The sequence below is a fragment of the Pleurodeles waltl genome, chromosome 5 (genome assembly GCF_031143425.1).
Source record: "Pleurodeles waltl isolate 20211129_DDA chromosome 5, aPleWal1.hap1.20221129, whole genome shotgun sequence".
NCBI classification, from domain to species: Eukaryota; Metazoa; Chordata; class Amphibia; order Caudata; family Salamandridae; genus Pleurodeles; species Pleurodeles waltl.
In genome coordinates this window covers 986,130,565-986,149,157 of record NC_090444.1, presented here as the reverse complement: position 1 = coordinate 986,149,157, position 18,593 = coordinate 986,130,565, and positions in this window count along the sequence as shown.

The following is an 18,593-nucleotide window of genomic DNA, read 5'->3' as shown; positions in this document are numbered from 1 at the left end:
CATTTCTAAAATAGTAATATTAAATACAACTTCACCAGTCAGCAGGATTTTGTATTACCATTCTGGCCATAATAAATATGACCTTGTTACTTCTTTCAGATCAGAATCTACCACTCAAACAGTATATGAGGGTAGCCCTCATGTTACCCTATGAAAGGACCAGGCCTCACAGCAGTGTAAAACGAATTTAGGAGTTCTACACTACCAACACATATAAACTACACAGGTATATGTCCTGCCTTTTATCTACATAGGACCCTGCCCTATGGGTTATCTAGGGCCCACCTTAGGGGTGACATATGTAGAAAAAGGGGTGTTTAAGGCTTGGCAAGTATTTTTAAATGCCACATTGAATTGGCAGTGAAACTGCACACACAGGCCTTGAAATGGCAGGCCTGAGGCATGTTTAAGGGGCTACTTATGTGGGTGGCACAATCAGTGCTGCAGGCCCACTAGTAGCATTTAATCTACAGGCCCTGGGCACATGTAGTGCACTTTACTGGGGACTTACAAGTAGATTAACCCCTTTGCTGCCAAGCCTTTTCCCCTCCGGTGCCAAGCCTTTTTTTGGCTGTTTGGGGCAGTTCGCGCTTAGGCCCTCATAACATTTTTTCCACATAAACTACCCACGCCAAATTTGTGTCCTTTTTTCCAACATCCTAGGGATTCTAGAGGTACCCAGACTTTGTAGGTTCCCCTGAAGGAGACCAAGAAATTTGCCAAAATACAGCAACAAAATTTTTATTTTTTTTAAAAATGGGGAAAAAAGGCTGCAGAAGGCTTGTGGTTTTTCCCTGAAAATGGCATCAACAAGGGGTTTGCGGTGCTAAAATCAACATCTTCCCAGCTTTCAGGAACAGGCAGACTTGAATCAGAAAACCCAATTTTTCAACACAACTTTGGCATTTTACTGGGACATACCACATTTTTACTATTTGTTCTGCTTTCAGCATCCTTCCAGTTAGTGACAGAAATGGGTGTAAACTAATGCTGGATCCCAGAAAGATAAACATTTCTGAAAAGTAGACAAAATTATAAATTCAGCAAGGGGTAACTTGTGTAGATCCTACAAGGGTTTCCTACAGAAAATAACAGCTGAAAAAAAATTATATTTAAATTGAGTTGAAAAAAACAGCAATTTTTCTACACATTTTACTCTCTAACTTTTTCCTGCGAGGTCAGATTTTTAATAGCAATATACCATCACGTCTGATGGACCCTTCTGGCTGCAGGGATATATAGGGCTTTTAGGTTCATCAAGAACCCTAGGTACCCAGAGCCAATAAATGAGCTGTACCTTTCAATGGGTTTTCATTGTATACCGGGTATACAGCAATTCATTTGGTGAAATATAAAGAGTGAAAAACAGGTATCAAGGAAATATTTGTATTTCCAAAATGGGCACATGATAAGGTGTTGAGAAGCGGTGGTTATTTGCACATCTCTGAATTCCGGGATCCTCATATTAGCATGTGAATTACAGGGCATTTCTCAAAAAGACACCTTTGTTACACACTGTCTTACATTTGGAAGGAAAAAATGTAGAGAAAGACAAGGGGCATTAACACTTGTTTTGCTATTCTGTGTTCCCCCATGCCTCCCGATAAAAATGATACCTCACTTGCGTGGGTTGGCCTAATGCTCGCGACAGGAAACGCAACATCACATTTTTGCATTGAAATCTGACCTGTTTTTTGCAAAGTGCCTAGCTGTAGTTTTTGGCCTTTAGCTTAGCCAGCACCTAGTGAAACCTACCAAACCTGCAAATTTTTAAAAACTAGACACCTAGGGGAATACAAAATGGGGTGACTTGTGGGGCTCTCGCCAGGTTCTGTTACCCAGAATCCTTTGCAAACCTCATAATGTGGCCAAATAAACACTTTTTCCTCACATTTCGGTGACAGAAAGTTCTGGAATCTGAGAGGAGCCACAAATTTCCTTCCACCCAGCGTTCCGCCAAGCCTGCCGATACAAATGGTACCTCACCTGTGTGTGTAGGCCTAGCACCCTTGACAGGAAATGCCCCAAAACACAAAGTGGACACATCACATTTTCCCAAAGAAAATAGAGCTGTTTTTTGCAAAGGGCCTAGCTGTGGATTTTTGGCCTCTAGCTCAGCCAGCACCTAGGGAAACCTATCAAACCTGCGCATTTTTGATAACTAGACACCTAGGGGAATCCAAGATGGGATGACTTGTGGGGCTCTCACCAGGTTCTGTTACCCAGAATTCTTTGCAAACCTCAAAATATGGCCAAAAACACTTTTGCCTCACATTTCTGTGAAAGAAAGTTCTGGAATCTGATAGGAGCCACAAATTTCCTTCCACCCAGCGTTCCCCCAAGCCTCCTGATAAAAACGGTACCTCACTTGTGTGGGTAGGCCTAGCGCCTGCGACAGGAAATGCCCCAAAACACAATGTGGACACATTTTCCCAAAGAAAACAGAGCTGTTTTTTGCAAAGTGCCTAGCTGTGGATTTTGGCCTCTAGTTTACCTATGGAAACCTACCAAACCTGCACATTTTTCAAAACTAGACACCTAGGGGAATCCAAAATGGGGTGACTTGTGGGATTCTCACCAGGTTCTGTTACCCAGAATCCTCTGCAAACCTCAAAATATGGCCAAAAACACTTTTGCCTCACATTTCTGTGAAAGAAAGTTCTGGAATCTGACAGGAGCCACAAATTTCCTTCCACCCAGCGTTCCCCCAAGCCTCCTGATAAAAACGGTACCTCACTTGTGTGGGTAGGCCTAGCGCCTGCGACAGGAAATGCCCCAAAACACAATGTGGACACATTTTTCCAAAGAAAACAGAGCTGTTTTTTGCAAAGTGCCTAGCTTGGATTTTGGCCTCTAGTTTACCTAGGGAAACCTACCAAACCTGCACATTTTTCAAAACTAGACATCTAGGGGAATCCAAAATGGGGTGACTTGTGGGACTCTCACCAGGTTCTGTTACCCAGAATCCTCTGCAAACCTCAAAATCTAGCCAAACAAACAGTTTTTCCTCACATTTCGGTGACAGAAAGTTCTGGAATCTTAGAGGAGCCAGAATTTTTCTTCCACTCAGCGTTCCCCCAAGTCTCCCGATAAAAATGGTACCTCCCTTGTGTGGGTAGGCCTAGTGCCCGCGAAAGGAAAGGCCCCAAAACACTATCTGGACACATCAAAATTCTCAAATACAAAACTTTCTGTGCCTAGTGGTTTCTGCTCCCCTTGGGGGCAGATCGGCCTAATAAAAATAGGCCGATCTGCCCCCAAGGAGGGCAGAAATGGGCTAAAATAAATTTGCCCCCTAGGGGAACGACCCTTGCCTAAGGGGTCGCTCCCCCTGCGTGAAATTGACACAATAAAATAAAAATCCCTGGTGTCTAGTGGATTGGCCTAACACAAATAGGCCGATCTGCCCTCAAGGGGGACTGAAATGGCCTAAATACAATTTGCCCTCCAGTGGATCGACCCTTGCCTAAGGGGTCGCTCCTCATAAATAAAAAACAAAAGTAAACATAAAATATATATACATATGTCTAGGGGTTTCTGCCTCCCCTGGGGGCAGATCGGCCTAATTATAATAGGCTGATCTGCCCCCGGGGGGGGCAGAAAAGGTCTAAAAATATTTCCTCCCCCCGGGGAACGGCCCTTGTCCAAGGGGCCACACCCCTCATTGAATAATATAAACAAAAATCCCTGGTGTCTAGTGGTTTCTACCCCCTTGGAGGCAGACTGGCCTAATAAAAATAAGGGGGGCAGAAATGGCCTCAAAGTAATTTTGCCCCCCGGGGAGCGACCCTTGCCTAAGGGGTCGCTCCCCACATGTAAAAAAAATAAAATAAAAAAAAAAAATTATCCTTGGTGTCTAGGGGGTTTCTCCCACCGGGGGCAGATTGGCCTAATTATATTAGGCCAATCTGCCCCCAAGGGGGGCAGAAATGGCCTAAAATAAATTTTGCCCCGCGGGGAGCGACCCTTGTCTAAGGGGTCGCTCCCCTCATGTCAATTACAAAAAAAAAAATCCCTGGTGTCTAGTGGCCATTTCTGCTGCCCGATCACATTGCGATCGGGCAGCAGAAATGCTGAGAGACAGGAAAGGCCTTTTCTCTCCTTTCATGCCTTTCTCTGCCCGTCCAGTGATCGGGGGAGAAATGCAAAGCATTTCTCCTCCGATCCGCGCTGAAAGCTGAGCTTTCAGCGCAGAGGGGCAGGCCTCTGATAGTGCGCTGATGTCATCAGATGCCACTGGGGGTGAAGGAGGAACGGTGGTGGAAACGGAAGCGATTCCCCTTCCATCCCTGCAGTGGGGGCTCTAAGGCGAGACTCATGGGGAGAGTGCTAGCGATGACCAGTTAGAGGTGACCACCCTAAAGCTGTCACGTCTAACAGCTCCCAAATCCATAAAATGATGCTGCTCTGTGGCACCATCAGAGGGCCCTTACTTTGACCCACGCCCTTACTGCGAGTACAATACTTTGGGGTATATCCAAAATATCACTTGTGATGATGTCACAGTTCACACATTGCACTGAATTGTAGTAGCTTTTAAATAGTGCTACATTCACCTGATGGGGCCCTGACTTGCATGTGTGGACAAGTCGTACTCTACACCTGTGGAAGGCGGGTCTGTCACATGGCCAACATGACTAGTGATTTGATGTCCTACTCAGAGTTGTTTTTCACTATGTCTGTGTGAATTTGAAGTGAAAATTAGTGAGAAGGGCGCTAAAGCACGAAGAGCTAGTTGTTAGAGGGACACGAAGAGTGTGGATGCAGAGAGGCTAATGTGGGAAGTGTTTCGCTATTGAGCATCTATTGCCGAGACTCTTCAAACTCTGCTAACAACTGTCTAGCCGCTCCTATTCATGGCTGTCAAAGTGTGAACAAACGCACCTACCCATATATGCAGAAAACTACCAGTTTTGGATTGGTATATATGATACAATTTTAAATACTTATGCATATATTACAGAAACATGTTTTCTTCAAATGTTTGAGAGAGTGTGTGTTCCTTGACTACTGGTATCAAGGTTTTTACCTCTGTTGGTGATGACATTCAAGCAGGCAGAGGCAGATCAGGGAAGTTTAGCGTTTATGTAGAGTTATCTTGCAGTCACGCAGCATGGCACTATGAATAGTCCCGCACTTTCAGGTGCTGGGTCAGATTGTAATACAAATGGAACACCATAGTCACTGCAAAACGAGATGTGAAATTCTAGAACGAAATCCCATAGGCATAACGTAATGTTCACTCTGTATCCATGTGTGCACACTTGCTTTCCATAGTAATAGTCGGACCTGGTTAAACACGATAACATCGCCACATCCATAAGTCGCATATGCTTAGACAGACAAAGGGCTGGATCATTCAAGTGTGGGCTGTGTGGACGAAGCTGACACCATGTATCCGCCTCTGGTTTGTGTTTACTCATCTCGTATGTGGTAAAGAGCTGGAGAAGGGCTATTTTGCTACCTTAGACAGAGGTAAATAGCTGCTAGTCTTGGGGCCTTTCAATGCCCGTATTTGCTTTTGCCCGGGAATGTAAGAGCAGTTGTTGACTTCTCTACAGTAAACAATGGAACCTAACAAAATATCACACGCAAAGCAACATAATACTACAATTAAATCATAAGAGGGCACAATGCAACTAAAGAGTCAAAACATAACTACTGCATTACAATAAAACAAAATCACCCTGCAATAATGCAGCACTAAAGTACAGCACCATAAAAACTAAATATTTCACAAGAAATATGCACAAAAGGGCTTGTCACATATTATCACCTCCATAATCCCTCTTTCCGAAGAGCGATATAAAAAGTGTTTGGCGAAGGTCTGATTTAACTTACCACCAAAAGACATGAAATCGTGCCAGTTAAAAACGTTTTGTTATCCTGCCCAAAGTGTCTTATTAATTATAGTGTGCTGATCGGCATAGTCTGATGCAGTACCAGTTTAGGCGAGCTCAGCCTCTTTTGTGTTGTGTCAGTAATTAAGAAAGAACATAGGCCCAGATTTACGACAAAGTGGTGCATCGTGGTGCTACACCAAAAATAGAGGTACTGCGTAATTTTTTTAACACAGGGATGAGCCGTATTTACAGGAATACGGCGCACCCCTGTGTTTCGCCCTGTTCCGCACTGAATTAAGCTGCCTGCACCAATGTATGCATCCTTGCACCATAGTGCAAGAGTGTCTGCATTGAGGGGATAGATTGTTCATGTGCAGGAAGGTGTCCCTTTCTGCACATAAACAATATACAATGGCGATTTGGCACTACTATGTCTGGTGCAAAATGCAACACATATAGAAGTAGCAAAGCGTTGTTTTGGAATGATTGTTTATATGCAGGAAGTTACACCTTCCTGCACATAAACAATCATTCATGGCCTTTTGCTCCTTTTATGTGTGCTGCAGAATGGCATTAGCCACAAAAAGTGCCTTAACGCTTCCTTGTAAATATGGTGCAGTGAAAAGCGGCACCGGACCGTCACTAAAAGTGGCGCTCCGGTGGTGCTAGGACTTTGTAATTCTGGCCCATAGTGTCCCCTTCTGTAAGACCAGCATGTGATGGTGAATTGATGCTATAGTGCACGCATTCATTCTTACCACATGGGGGTGTCCTAAGTTCATTGCGTTTTATATGCACCGTAAATGTTGTTGTTTCAGTGTGTGCCACTGCACCCTCACCAACACATATTCAGGAAATTGTGCAAAAGCCTGTAAATATGGTGGTGCAACTTGCAACAGATGGTCTATACACATTATTGTCCTGAGTACAGCTCAATATTTATTCACCTAGACAATTTTGTACATAATATCATTTTATACAGGGGCACAGAAGTTCCAAATATTAAACAAAAATTACAATATCGGAAAGGTAAAATGATAACATCAACTAAACGGCCACTTAAAAAACAGCTAGTTGCCAGTAGAGGGCCCTTGAACTGGTTAAGCAACTTATTTCAGAATTTCCAGGTCATCCATTTAATATTAATTGAATCCACCTGGAGCTTGGACCACCTCAAGATGGCAAATAAACACAAATCCATTTGAATCTAGATATGTTCTGACGTCTTGCAATACAAAACCATTTATAATACTCTAATATTATGTATCCTAGTATTTCGTGCATTGTGCTGCCTGTTGCCTAGACAAAGACAATATTATGATTGGTCATGATGAAATAATTTTGCATACAAATGTAGTGTAACCAGAAAAATCAAAAGGAATGAGCAGTTAAACCAATGACTTCAGTTCTCAGCTATGATGACTTCATTTATGTTATAATATTGAGGTATGAAACACAACTGTCGTGAATTATCCCAAAAGTATATGAATTGAAAGCCTACATGGTCTAATATGTCACGCGGTGCACTGACCACCTCTGTCATGTCTCAATTGAAACCTGACTCTAGATGGAAGGGGCATAGGAGGGAGTATACAAAAACCTCTAAGCCAGCTCAAGCAAAATGGCTCCAATCACGACACCGTGGATTCAATTTAGAGTCAAGCGACGGCCTCGGAAACTCGTCCAGATGGTCGATTTTATTTAGCATTTTTAGCGCTGTTTTTATTATACAAATAACCCAGCCAAGAAGTAAACTTTATTGTGAGCTGAAGGCTTAAAAATCAATGAAATAAAGTAGGCCACTCGCGGAAACATGTTGCACTCCTGATCAAAAATGACAGGTGAAGATTTGTGTTTTGTACTGTGAATAAGCCACAATGCGGGACTTATTAATAAAAATGGCTTTTACAGTGCTTCGATTGGCTACATGAAAGTTAAGGTGTGGCTAAGAAAAGGGTATAACATAATCACACATGAACAGTGTTATATTATGTTATTCTTAGTTAGATTTTAGAGGGCACAGCTGCTGAGCTTCTTGATGCTGAAAGGCAATGCACTACTAAAACCTGACTAATAAAGGTAACAAACAGTGAGCGCTAGAGAAAACATATTTCTTGAAAAGCCGCATTTTTCAATAATTTCCTAAAAGAGGCTAAGTTAGCCTTTGTATGCCAAATCTAGCACTGGGAACATTTAGGAAGATCAGATTGGTGGCACCAGTCTTATCATGCCACACAGCTGGGGAAGAAGACAATTGAGGTTGAGCAAATGCACGTAGGACAACCACCCCAGTGCTCTATAGCCCCTTTATTAAAAAACAAAAACAGGTAGGAAAAGTGACAACACAGACGCTTTGACCTCAATGACGTCACAGGAATTGTTGTCATATGAACTCTGACCCTGAATCGTCCCAAGAAGTGATATCACAAGACCTTAACCCCGAAGATATTACCATAATTGTTAAAGCTCCATAAATAACTGAATGAATGATATAACAACAATGATACATGTCTATTTTATATACCGCCTACATTTTAATAAGGGTGTTGACATGGTATGCAAAAGGAGCAGTACTCATGTCTTTTTGTCTTACATGAAAAACCCATAAGTTTGTTTGGACAGGAGGAAGCAGTTTCACAAATAAGAAGAACACTGGTAACCTAATTTAGCTGTACCGCAAAGTGAAATGATTTAATGGTTCCACTAGTGTAACTCTCAATTAGAAATGTATGGATAATACATACAGAAAGGTACCGAAAGAGGTCTAAAAAATAAAACAATCACAGTTATAATAACCTGACCTCATTGACATTGACAATGGCCTATTCACAAAGGTAAATTAATTTGAAAATATAAGTTTGCAAGTGAATTTACCTCACTTGCTCCTGCCAGAAATTCACAAAGTGATTCCTGGCAGATGTAAGCCCTTTGATTAGTGAAGAGCTCTCCGCAGTCATAAATCCCACTCAAATGGGGGAATAGAGCGGGGGCGGTGGTCACAATGCAACTGCGATGGACGCTTGCTAAAGAGCTCCATGCTGGGTTTGTTCATTATCCAGTATCCATCGCATTTGGGACCTTCTGTTACGAGCCATGCCTGTGCTCTGATGTCCCGGCCCCACTTGCAATGCGCCACCCATCTCCCAGGTGTGGCGGAGACGAGGAACACTGTGAATAAGGACCCCGGCTGGTGCAGGCCTCTGGTGAAGCCTACAGATGACATTGCAATACCCGCGAAGCCACTTAAACCAAACAGCACACGGACCCTGACAAGCTGGTGAGTACAGGGGTATCAGACCACTGACCCCCGCACCCCATCCGCACGTTCCCCGGCTTATGGCCTCGTCTTCCCTGGCCGTCTGACTTGACCTGCATCTTGCCCCCTCCCGCATCGGACCACAGGCCTGACTGCCACTATCATCTCTGAAATGCACTGTGGGGGCCACTGCCCATAAACACTCTCCACATGTGTACTTCCCAAGGTGATCCTGCACCCCCTAAGGGCCCCCAAAGAAGCTGGCAGCAGCATCATCTTGAGCTCCAAATCAAAGACCTCTGTAGTGATTACCCACAACAGTGAAAAAGCTTGAAGGAGTTGGGTGACCCTCTTGACCTCAGCTGTGCAGAAACTAAATAAATAAGTAAATAAAGCAATGCACTGCCTGACCTGTGTGAGACTATTTATAGTCTTTCTTGGAAGAAGTCATGTGCAGCACATGGCAAACAGAAGAGCACAAGGGTGTTGCCTAGCAACCTGGACAGCAGCTCTCTAGAAATGTGCAGAGGCTCAGGTGTTCACAAACCGGCCTCCTGGGAGCAGAATAAAGCAGAATAAACAAGCCTTGGCAATGAAAACTGCGCACATTAACAGCAACAAGTAACAAGCCTTTATTAAACCCAGCAATGGCAATTCAATGCAGTTGCCGCATTCATTATTTAGCGTAACATGATTGAGCCAGCACCCCTGGGGTAGCTGGCTGTACACAACACAAGAACTAGACCTGGACGAGAGAATCACAACAGTCTTAGAATAACAACATAGTGCCCCTATTGTGGACCTCCGCCTTCACGACAGCACCCTTGCCACCTCCCAACTGGCTATTAATGACACCTACCTTGCTTGTGTTCTGTGCGAGCCACTCACCTGAATTTCAGGAGTTCTGATGGGGCAATGAAAATTCCCCAATCCTAGTGAGGACTAGTGGTCGTAGCGCGCTCCATCGGACTTAACGGGTGCTCCTCGAAACCTAAACGGGGTCTCGACTAGAGGCTTATCAGGGCCTTATCATTTCACCCTACGACCACTGGATCATTAAACACCTACTTTTATCTGTTTTTACTGCGCAAGACCAACTTACCTTAACATCGTTTTTTCCGTTACTCGTTTCCTTGGCCGGACGGCCCAGCCTTGATGAAGTCACCTGAGTGACGAAACACGTGTTGGCTTTATCTCGAAGATGACATAAACCTATGGCAGACTGTGCCTATGAATAAAGACACTGTGCTACACCAACTTGGGATCATCACATTTTTCTCCGCTTCCTGAATCTTACTACCAGGGACACTTTTCCTCAATACGAATCTGGACTTTACATTTAAGTGTGCAATGGTCATTTTGCATTTGATATCTTGAGTGGAAGTTAAACCTGAAGAAGCTAGTTCTCAGAACAGCCTCCACAAGAGCCACGGAGAGTGAGGATGCTGCTGCAACTAATGTGGGTACAAGGAAAAGGGGAATCGTTTTTGCTGAAGGAAGAACTTAGCAACACTGGCAATAGTTTTCCTGACACTTGTTAAGGAAATGAGCAATTATCCTCCTGATTGTGGCAATCTTAAATACAGATCACTTTGTGAAGAGTACATGTTTTGGCAGTTACAGTTAGAGCAGGTGGAAAGGCAGTTGGTTGCTTGTTGTCAAGAGATTACCCATCAAATCAAACTTCCACTGGAGCAGATTCCTTTTACCCAACTCCCTCCCACAGATGCGTGCTCAGACTTTTCTGATTATCTGAACCCTGCATCCGCTGGGGTGAAAGGGGAATGGGAATAGAAAAAGAGAGACCACCTCCAGATCCAGTTCCAGCCTGTGTTTTCCGACTTGAAGAGCATGTTTTTGGCAGTTACAGTTGGCGCAAGTTTAGCAGGTTGATTACAATATGCATAATCAACAAGCATTGGTTATAATAATTGAGACATTTAACAATCATTGGTTATTGCAAAGTTGATATTCAAGGATGTAATGAATATACCCAAATAAGTCTGAATGTTGCAAGCAATAGCATCTTACTGTAATCAAACTCTTGGATGTGCAAGTGTACGCGCAACAGTTCTCCTCCCCAAAGGCCCATGTCCTTGGCGTGGTTTCATAGGATTTAACAGTTGAAATTGTTGCACCAATCGAGGGGCATGAATGAAAGATACGGGTTCCCAAGAACGTTCAGAAGGATCACATCCTTTCCAGTCTATCAGATAATGCAATTTACCATGGATTCATTTAGCGTCTAAAACGCGGACGTAACTCACATTCCTGATGACCATTGACAATGACTGGAGGGGGTGGTGAGTCAGGTCTGGTGTTTGTGTGATAGGGATTTAACAAGATACATGAAATTCTTGGTGTGTCGTATATTTGTGAGGTAGTTGCAGCTTCATTGTAACTGTTCCTAAGACTTGTGTGATCTTGAATGGTCACACAAGTCTGAATGTTCCTAGGTAATGTAGTTGCAGTTTTCTGGGACCTGATAGGGTAATGTTACGATTAGAGAGGCATACTAAATCTCCAATTCGGTACGTGGGTTCAGGGCTTCTGTGTTTGTCAGCTTGTAATTTTATTTGGGGCCTGTGTCCAGGTAGCTTGTTTTTTTGCTTTCCATTGGATGTCCTGTAAAATCTTTCAGTGACGGAGGGGACTGAAGGGGGTAAGCCTGGAAGGGTTACCGGGAGATTATGGGGATGGGTGCCGGTGAGAAAATGAAACGGTGAGCACCCTAACCTTGAGTAGATCTAGTTATTATAAGTGAATTCTGCCAATGGTAGGGCTTGGTCCCAAGTCCCTGTTAGTGAGGGCAGGAGACACCTAAGTGTTTTTTCTAATGTCTGGTTAACTTTCTCCATTTGACCATCCATTTGAGGGTGGTAAGCAGTGGATAGGTCTATTTCTAGCCCAAATGAAGAACACAAGGCCTTCCAGAATCTTGATGTGAGTTGACTATCACGATCAGAGATCATTTTTGTGGGCAAGCCAAGGAGTTTGACTATATGGTGTAGTAACAGAGTTCTAAGTTCAGCAGCCATTGGTAATTTCTTGAGTGGCACAAAATGTGACATTTTTCAAAAGAGGTCTATTACAACTAACACAGTAGTATGTTTGTTAGATTCTGGTAAGTCTGTATTAAATCCATGCTGACTGTGTGCCATGGTTTAGGGGGAATTGGCAAGGGCTGGAGAAGACCAGTGGGAGCGAGGTGTGAGGATTTATTCCTATCACAGGTTGGGCATGAATTTACATGGTCAGAAACATCTTAGCGCATGGTTTTCCGCCAAAATGTTTGTGAACAGTATTTTAAGTCTTTTGAATTCCTGGGTGTCCAGCTAGTGTGGAATCATGACTCCAGACTAGTATATGATGTTGTAATACCTGCCTTGGAATGAACAATTTCCCTGCATGTAAGTAATAGTCCTGTTTGATCCTATTATGTTCAGGGTGGAGGTCATGAGATGCCATGTTGACATTATCTATGAAGTTATCTATAGTAGTTAGAGCTAGCTCTTTGTTTGCAGGGATTATACTGGGAGGGTTACAAGAACTAGCATCCTCAGGGTGCCCTATACGAGGAAAGAGATCTGACTGAAGTTGTTTGGTCCCTGTGATAATAAGGTCAAAATCACTGAAGTAGTGAAGCCAGTGCATTTTTCTAGGGGTCAAAGCCTTAGCTGAACTAAAAAATTGCAAAATCTTATGGTTGGTGTAGATGGTGACAGTGTGCTAATAGTTCTCTTTCAGCAATGGTATAATTTTGTTCCGTTGGAAGGGTTTTTTGGAATAAAAGTCTACAGGATGGAGATGCCCTTTTTGTGGATCTTTTTGCAATAACACACCTCCCGGAGCAGATTGAGAAGCATCAGCTTCAACATAAAATGGCTACTCATGATCTGAGTGGCGTGAAATGGGAGCAGAGGTAAACTTCTTTTGAGAGTTGTGAAGGCCTGTTACGCTGCTTGAGACCGTATAGATGGGTGTCCCTTCTTTAATAAGTTGGTTATAGGGACCATTATTTGTGAGAATTGTGGGATGAGGCGACTATAAAAATTGGCGAAACCAAGAATCTTTTGGACATCCTTAACAAATGTAGGGGTTGTCCATGAAAGAATAATGTCTACCTTTTTGGAGTCCATGGTAATGCTGCTGGTTGATAAGTGATATCCAAGGAACTCTATGGAGTCAGTGTTAAGGATACATTTTTTGAATTTGGCATACAGGGAGTGTTCATGAAGACGTTGCAGGAAGGCCCTAACGTGCTGAGTGTGTTCCTGCTTATTTTTAGAGAATATCAAGATGTCATCTATATAGATGACAGCGCAGACATCTAGGAACTCTTGTAATACATCATTGATAAAGTGTTGGAATGCCCCCAGGGTGTTGCAAAGCCCAAAGGGCATCACAGTGCAGTAAAACAAACCAAAGTTTGTCCGAAAAGCAGTCTTCCATTCATCTCCTTCCTTGACACAGATCAGGTGATATACACCGTGCAAGTCTAGCTTGGTGTAAATGGTGGACCCCAGGACTTGGTCCAGCAGGACCGGTATCAGAGGCAAGTGGTAACGATTTTTGATGGTTGCTTTAATAACCATTCTGCAGTCAATACAAGACCGCAAATTTCTGGATTTTTTGCCACATAGAAAAGAGATGAAGCAATGGGAGAAGAAGAACGTCCTATAAACCCCAAATCCAACAAATCATCCAAATACTTGTGCAGATATTGATTCTCTGGTTCTGTTAATGCATATATTCTACTGCAAGGAAGTACTGTTACAGGAACTCGATCTATTCGCGATCTATTCAACAATCATAAACCCTATGGGGTGGAAACTGAGTTGCTTTGACTGGGTCAAAGACGTCTTGGAAATCTAGATATTCTTCTGGTAGAATAGTGGGGAAAGGGTCATTGGTTGCAGCACAATGTAGGGGTGACACTGGACAGCAGGCTTCTTGATAGCACATGGTCATGCAGAAGGTGACTGTTCGAGAAACCCAATCAGTTTTAGGATTATGGCATTCCAGCCAGGGAATACCAAAAATAAAGCCAAATGTGGGGGTATCAATTAAGTCAAAGGTTTTATCTTCTGTATGACCATTGGCACATACTACGGTTAACGGATTAGTGTGAAACCAAATAAGGCCAGAAGACAATGCTGAGCCGTCAACTGCCCTAATTGGTTCGGGTACTGCATTGGTAACATGTGACACTCCCCGTTTGGCCGCTAGGACTAGGTCAGGAAAGCTACCTGTAGCACCTGAGTCTATGAGCACTGTCAGGCTTTGTCTATTCTGAGGGCATAGAATGAGGGTAACTCTAATGGTCAGGTGTCTAGGTACATGGTTTAGGACATTAGTAAAGTATTGGGAGATCTGATAAAGGGATCCTCTCGGAGAGTCAGTCTCATTTCTCTCCAAGAGCATTAGTTTTCCTGCTGCAGTTCGGGAACACTCAAACTAGTGACAGCTTTTTTCTTTTTAGATTTAACTGTGTAGTCTCATATGAAGTGACCTGATTTACCACAATATAGGCACGGATTGGCCTTACAGCACCGTTCCTTCTCTTCAATAGATGAAGGACCTCTATCTCCCCCAATTTACATGGGTTCTGGTTCCTGTGCTTTTTCTTTGATTTTATTTTTACCTGGTTTAAAAACAACTGCAATGGGTTCCCTCTAAGGACGTTCAGATTTCCTTTCTCCTAACTGATGATCTAGTCTCACTACTAAATTAATAAATTCAGCGACATCTTCTGGTAATTCAACAATATCGGATAAACTATCTTTTAAATCATCCTTCAGGCCTCAGTAAAAAAATGAGATAAGTTTTTCTTCAGGCATCTAGTCTCAGTAATTAATCAGTTGAAAGTAGGAATATAAGTGAGGAGGTCCTTGGACCCTTGTCGTAAATTTAATAATTTGTTATCACAAGACTGGATAAAAACATGTTTCGCAAAACAAATGTGTTAGGGCTGCCTTAAAGGTGACAAAATTATATAGGATGGCATAATTGTTTTTTAATAAGTGGAATAGACCAATTGGCAGCAGCACCACCAAGATAGGAAAATACAAAAACTACCTTAGCAGCATGAGATGTAAACATTTGAGGTTTACACAAAATCTGCAATTGGCTTTGGCTCATGAACGCAGCAAAGCAAGAGCTATCCCCGGTGAATTTTTCAGGCTTTACCAACGACACAGATGTCGGAGTGGTCTCTGTTACATGTAGATTTTGATCAGAAGGATTAGCAGGAGTGGAAGTGGAGGATTGAGTACCACATTTTGGGGGTTTAATAATGGGCCTTGGACCTGCGGGATCTCTCCATTGCATGAAGGATGTGGAAACTTTTAGGGCCTCCCTGAACTCTTGATTCTCGGTTCATAATTTCTGGACTTGTTCCTGTAAATTTTGCTAAGAAGGGGTTAAAGGATCTGGATCAGTTACAGACCCTTGATCCATGATGACTTCGCCCCAAGGGAACTTTAATGTTGTTCTGTTCTGTGTGAGCCACTCACTTGAATTCCAGGCTTTCTGATGGGGAGATGACAATTCCACAATCCCAGTGAGCACTAACATGACTGCTATGAAGAATACATTGCCCTCTCGCAAGTCCTCAAGGGGAGGGGGGTTTTAGGAAGAGAAAATACCAGCCTCTGCTTCGTGGCCTGTAGAATCGAACTGCTGGACCCTGGACTGCGTGCCGTCTTGGGCATCTGGACTTCTGATTTCTCAAAGTCCTTGGTTTTTAGGATTCTGGGATGCAAAAGAATGACTTCATTAATACATTGAACGTGCATAAACTATTGTATATTGCATAATGTCAGTTTTTGTTGACACATTGTGCACACATTTCTATAAGGCTGAACAAGTTTTTTCCTTTTTTTACAATACTTTCAGAGTCTCTGAAGCAATGTCCAAACTTAAAAACAATCAACTTGACTAATGGGCTTCTTTGTTTTCTGGCGTAATCTTTTGTCAATAATAGTTGTGAAAACCTGCTCTGTTTCCAATCTTCTAATTCTCAGGAGAGCGCTTGTTAAAGGAAATATGTCTTTCCTTAACATCTTTCTAGCAGTATCTTGGATTCCCACCCAAACGATAAATCACGCAAGTTCTTATTGTCATCAATTATTTAGAAGACAGAGCTCCGTTTGGTTTCTTTTAAGCGATTAATCTTTCTTTATCTTGAAATGAAGTTACTTGCCTGAAAATTTCAGAAGAACCCAAACTGTTTTTTTTCACCTTTCTTATTTTCTCTCTTTTACAGGAAATATGGAATCATCGGCAGAAGACGGAAGAGGAGAGCCGGGACTTCACAGGAAGTCAACCGAAGGGCAAGGATCGCCAGAACTTGACTGAAGGCTGTCTGAAGGACGAGAAATGATGGAACTTGACTGGAATATGGCCGGAGAACAAGAAACACTGGAACTCGACTGAAGGCAGGCTGGAGAACAAGTAACTTGACTTGCACTGGAACTCGACTGGAGGCAGGCTGGAGGAGAAGGAACTTGACTTGACTGGAATCAGGTGAGCAGATCAATAGGTTTGAAGCCAAGCAAGGCCTCAGACTCACAAGCATCCTTAAATAATCAAATATGAACATGTGCCTCATGGCAGTTGGTTGCTTGTTAAGGAAATGAGCAATTATCCTCCTGATTGTTGCACATGTTCAATACAGATCACTTTGTGAAGAGCACATGTTTTGGTAGTTACAGATGCAGCAGGCAGAAAGGCAGTTGGTTGCTTGTTGAGGAAATGAGCAATTATCCTCCTGATTGTGGCATATGTTCAATACAGATCACAATGTGAAGAGCACATGTTTTGGCAGTTACAGTTGGCACAAGTTTAGCAGGTGAAGTACAATGTGCATAATCAACAAGCATTGGTTATAATAAATGAGATATTTAACGAGCATTGGTTATAGCAAACTTGATATTCAAGGATGTAATGAATGTACCCAAATAAGTCTGAATGTTGCAAGCAACAGCATCTTACTGTAATCGAGCTCTTGGAAGTGCTAGTGTAGCCACAACAGCTTATGACCAGGAATTATACACAAAGCTAAATACCCCAGCCCATAACTGCATACCTGAGTTCTTGTCTGGGACTTCCCTTCCCGGGCTCTCTGCCTCCCACCAGGACACCCTTGAGGAAACCCCTACAATTAGAAGGGATCCATGTGGCTGTATCCCAGATTACAAAAATAAGACCCCGGGCACTGACGGCCTGCTGATCGAGTATTATGCTACCTTTTCCACCTGCACCACACAGCACCTTCTTGAGGTGTTTAAAGAAGTCAGCGACACTGGCCAGCTACTGGACCCTTTTTGCGAGGCCCTGATTGTGGTTCTCCCTAAACAAGGCAGAGACCCGATGGATGTCAAGTCATATCGCCCCCTTTTGCTGTTAAACCTTGACTTTAAGATACTAGGTAAGGTTTTGGTGAATTGATTGCTCCCTGTTATTCACACACTTGTGCATGCTGATCAATCTGGTTTTATACTGGGTCGCAGGACCTTCCTTAACATAAGACGGCTGCTGTGGCTCATTCATAACACCCCCCTGGGTACCCTGGATCAGGTGGCTGTATCGAGGGATATTGAAAAAGCCTTCAACACCATAGAGTGGGAGTTTCTCTTTTTTTGGCCCTTACCAATATGGGGTTTGGGTCTCAGGTTTTGAGATGGGTGCACACCCTGTATGTGGACCCGAGATCCAGGGAAAAGACTGGCGAGGTGATATTGGAAGGCTTTGCTCTTCAACGTGTACATGTCAGGGATGCCCATTGTCACTGCTTATTTTTGCTCTGGTGTTGAGGGAACATCTTGCTTGCCACCTACATGACTGAGCACGGGCCTGGGGTGTTTCTGAATTAGACACCCATCATATTATATCACTTTATGCGGACGAAACCCTGGTCTATCTCCAGGATGTCAGGACTTCCCTCCCTAGCCTTATGCAACTCCTATCTGCATTTGGAGATGCTTCGGGCCTACAAGTGAATTGGGCCAAGTCATGCCTGTTCCCTCTAGCACCGCACCCGACTCCACACAGAGTTGTCATGGCGAATGTACTTCTCCAGTGGTGCTATGACTCCTTTCAATACCTGGGAGCTCATATCTAAGACACTGTAAGGGACATCTTGGAGGGCAACCTCAACAAGGCAGTCGCTAATATCCAATCCACTGGTCCTTTCCCTTCTGACGGTTGTTACCCTTGTCCCCACTGAGTCGTGATGCTGTGTCTAAGATGCTAATATTGCCCAGACTGCTATACTTCTTTGCGGCGTTGCCCATCATGATCTGGTGGGCTTCTTCCAGACGCTAATGGTCTTCTGCTCAAGCTCATATGGAGCGACTGCTGCCACCGGGTGGCCCTAACCAAACCTCAGAGACTGCTGACAGAGGGTGGATTAGGAGATCCCAATTTTGAACTTTATTATGCAGCAGTGCAATTGCAGTGGCAAATGGCTGGGTTATGCTCTGCCACTTGCC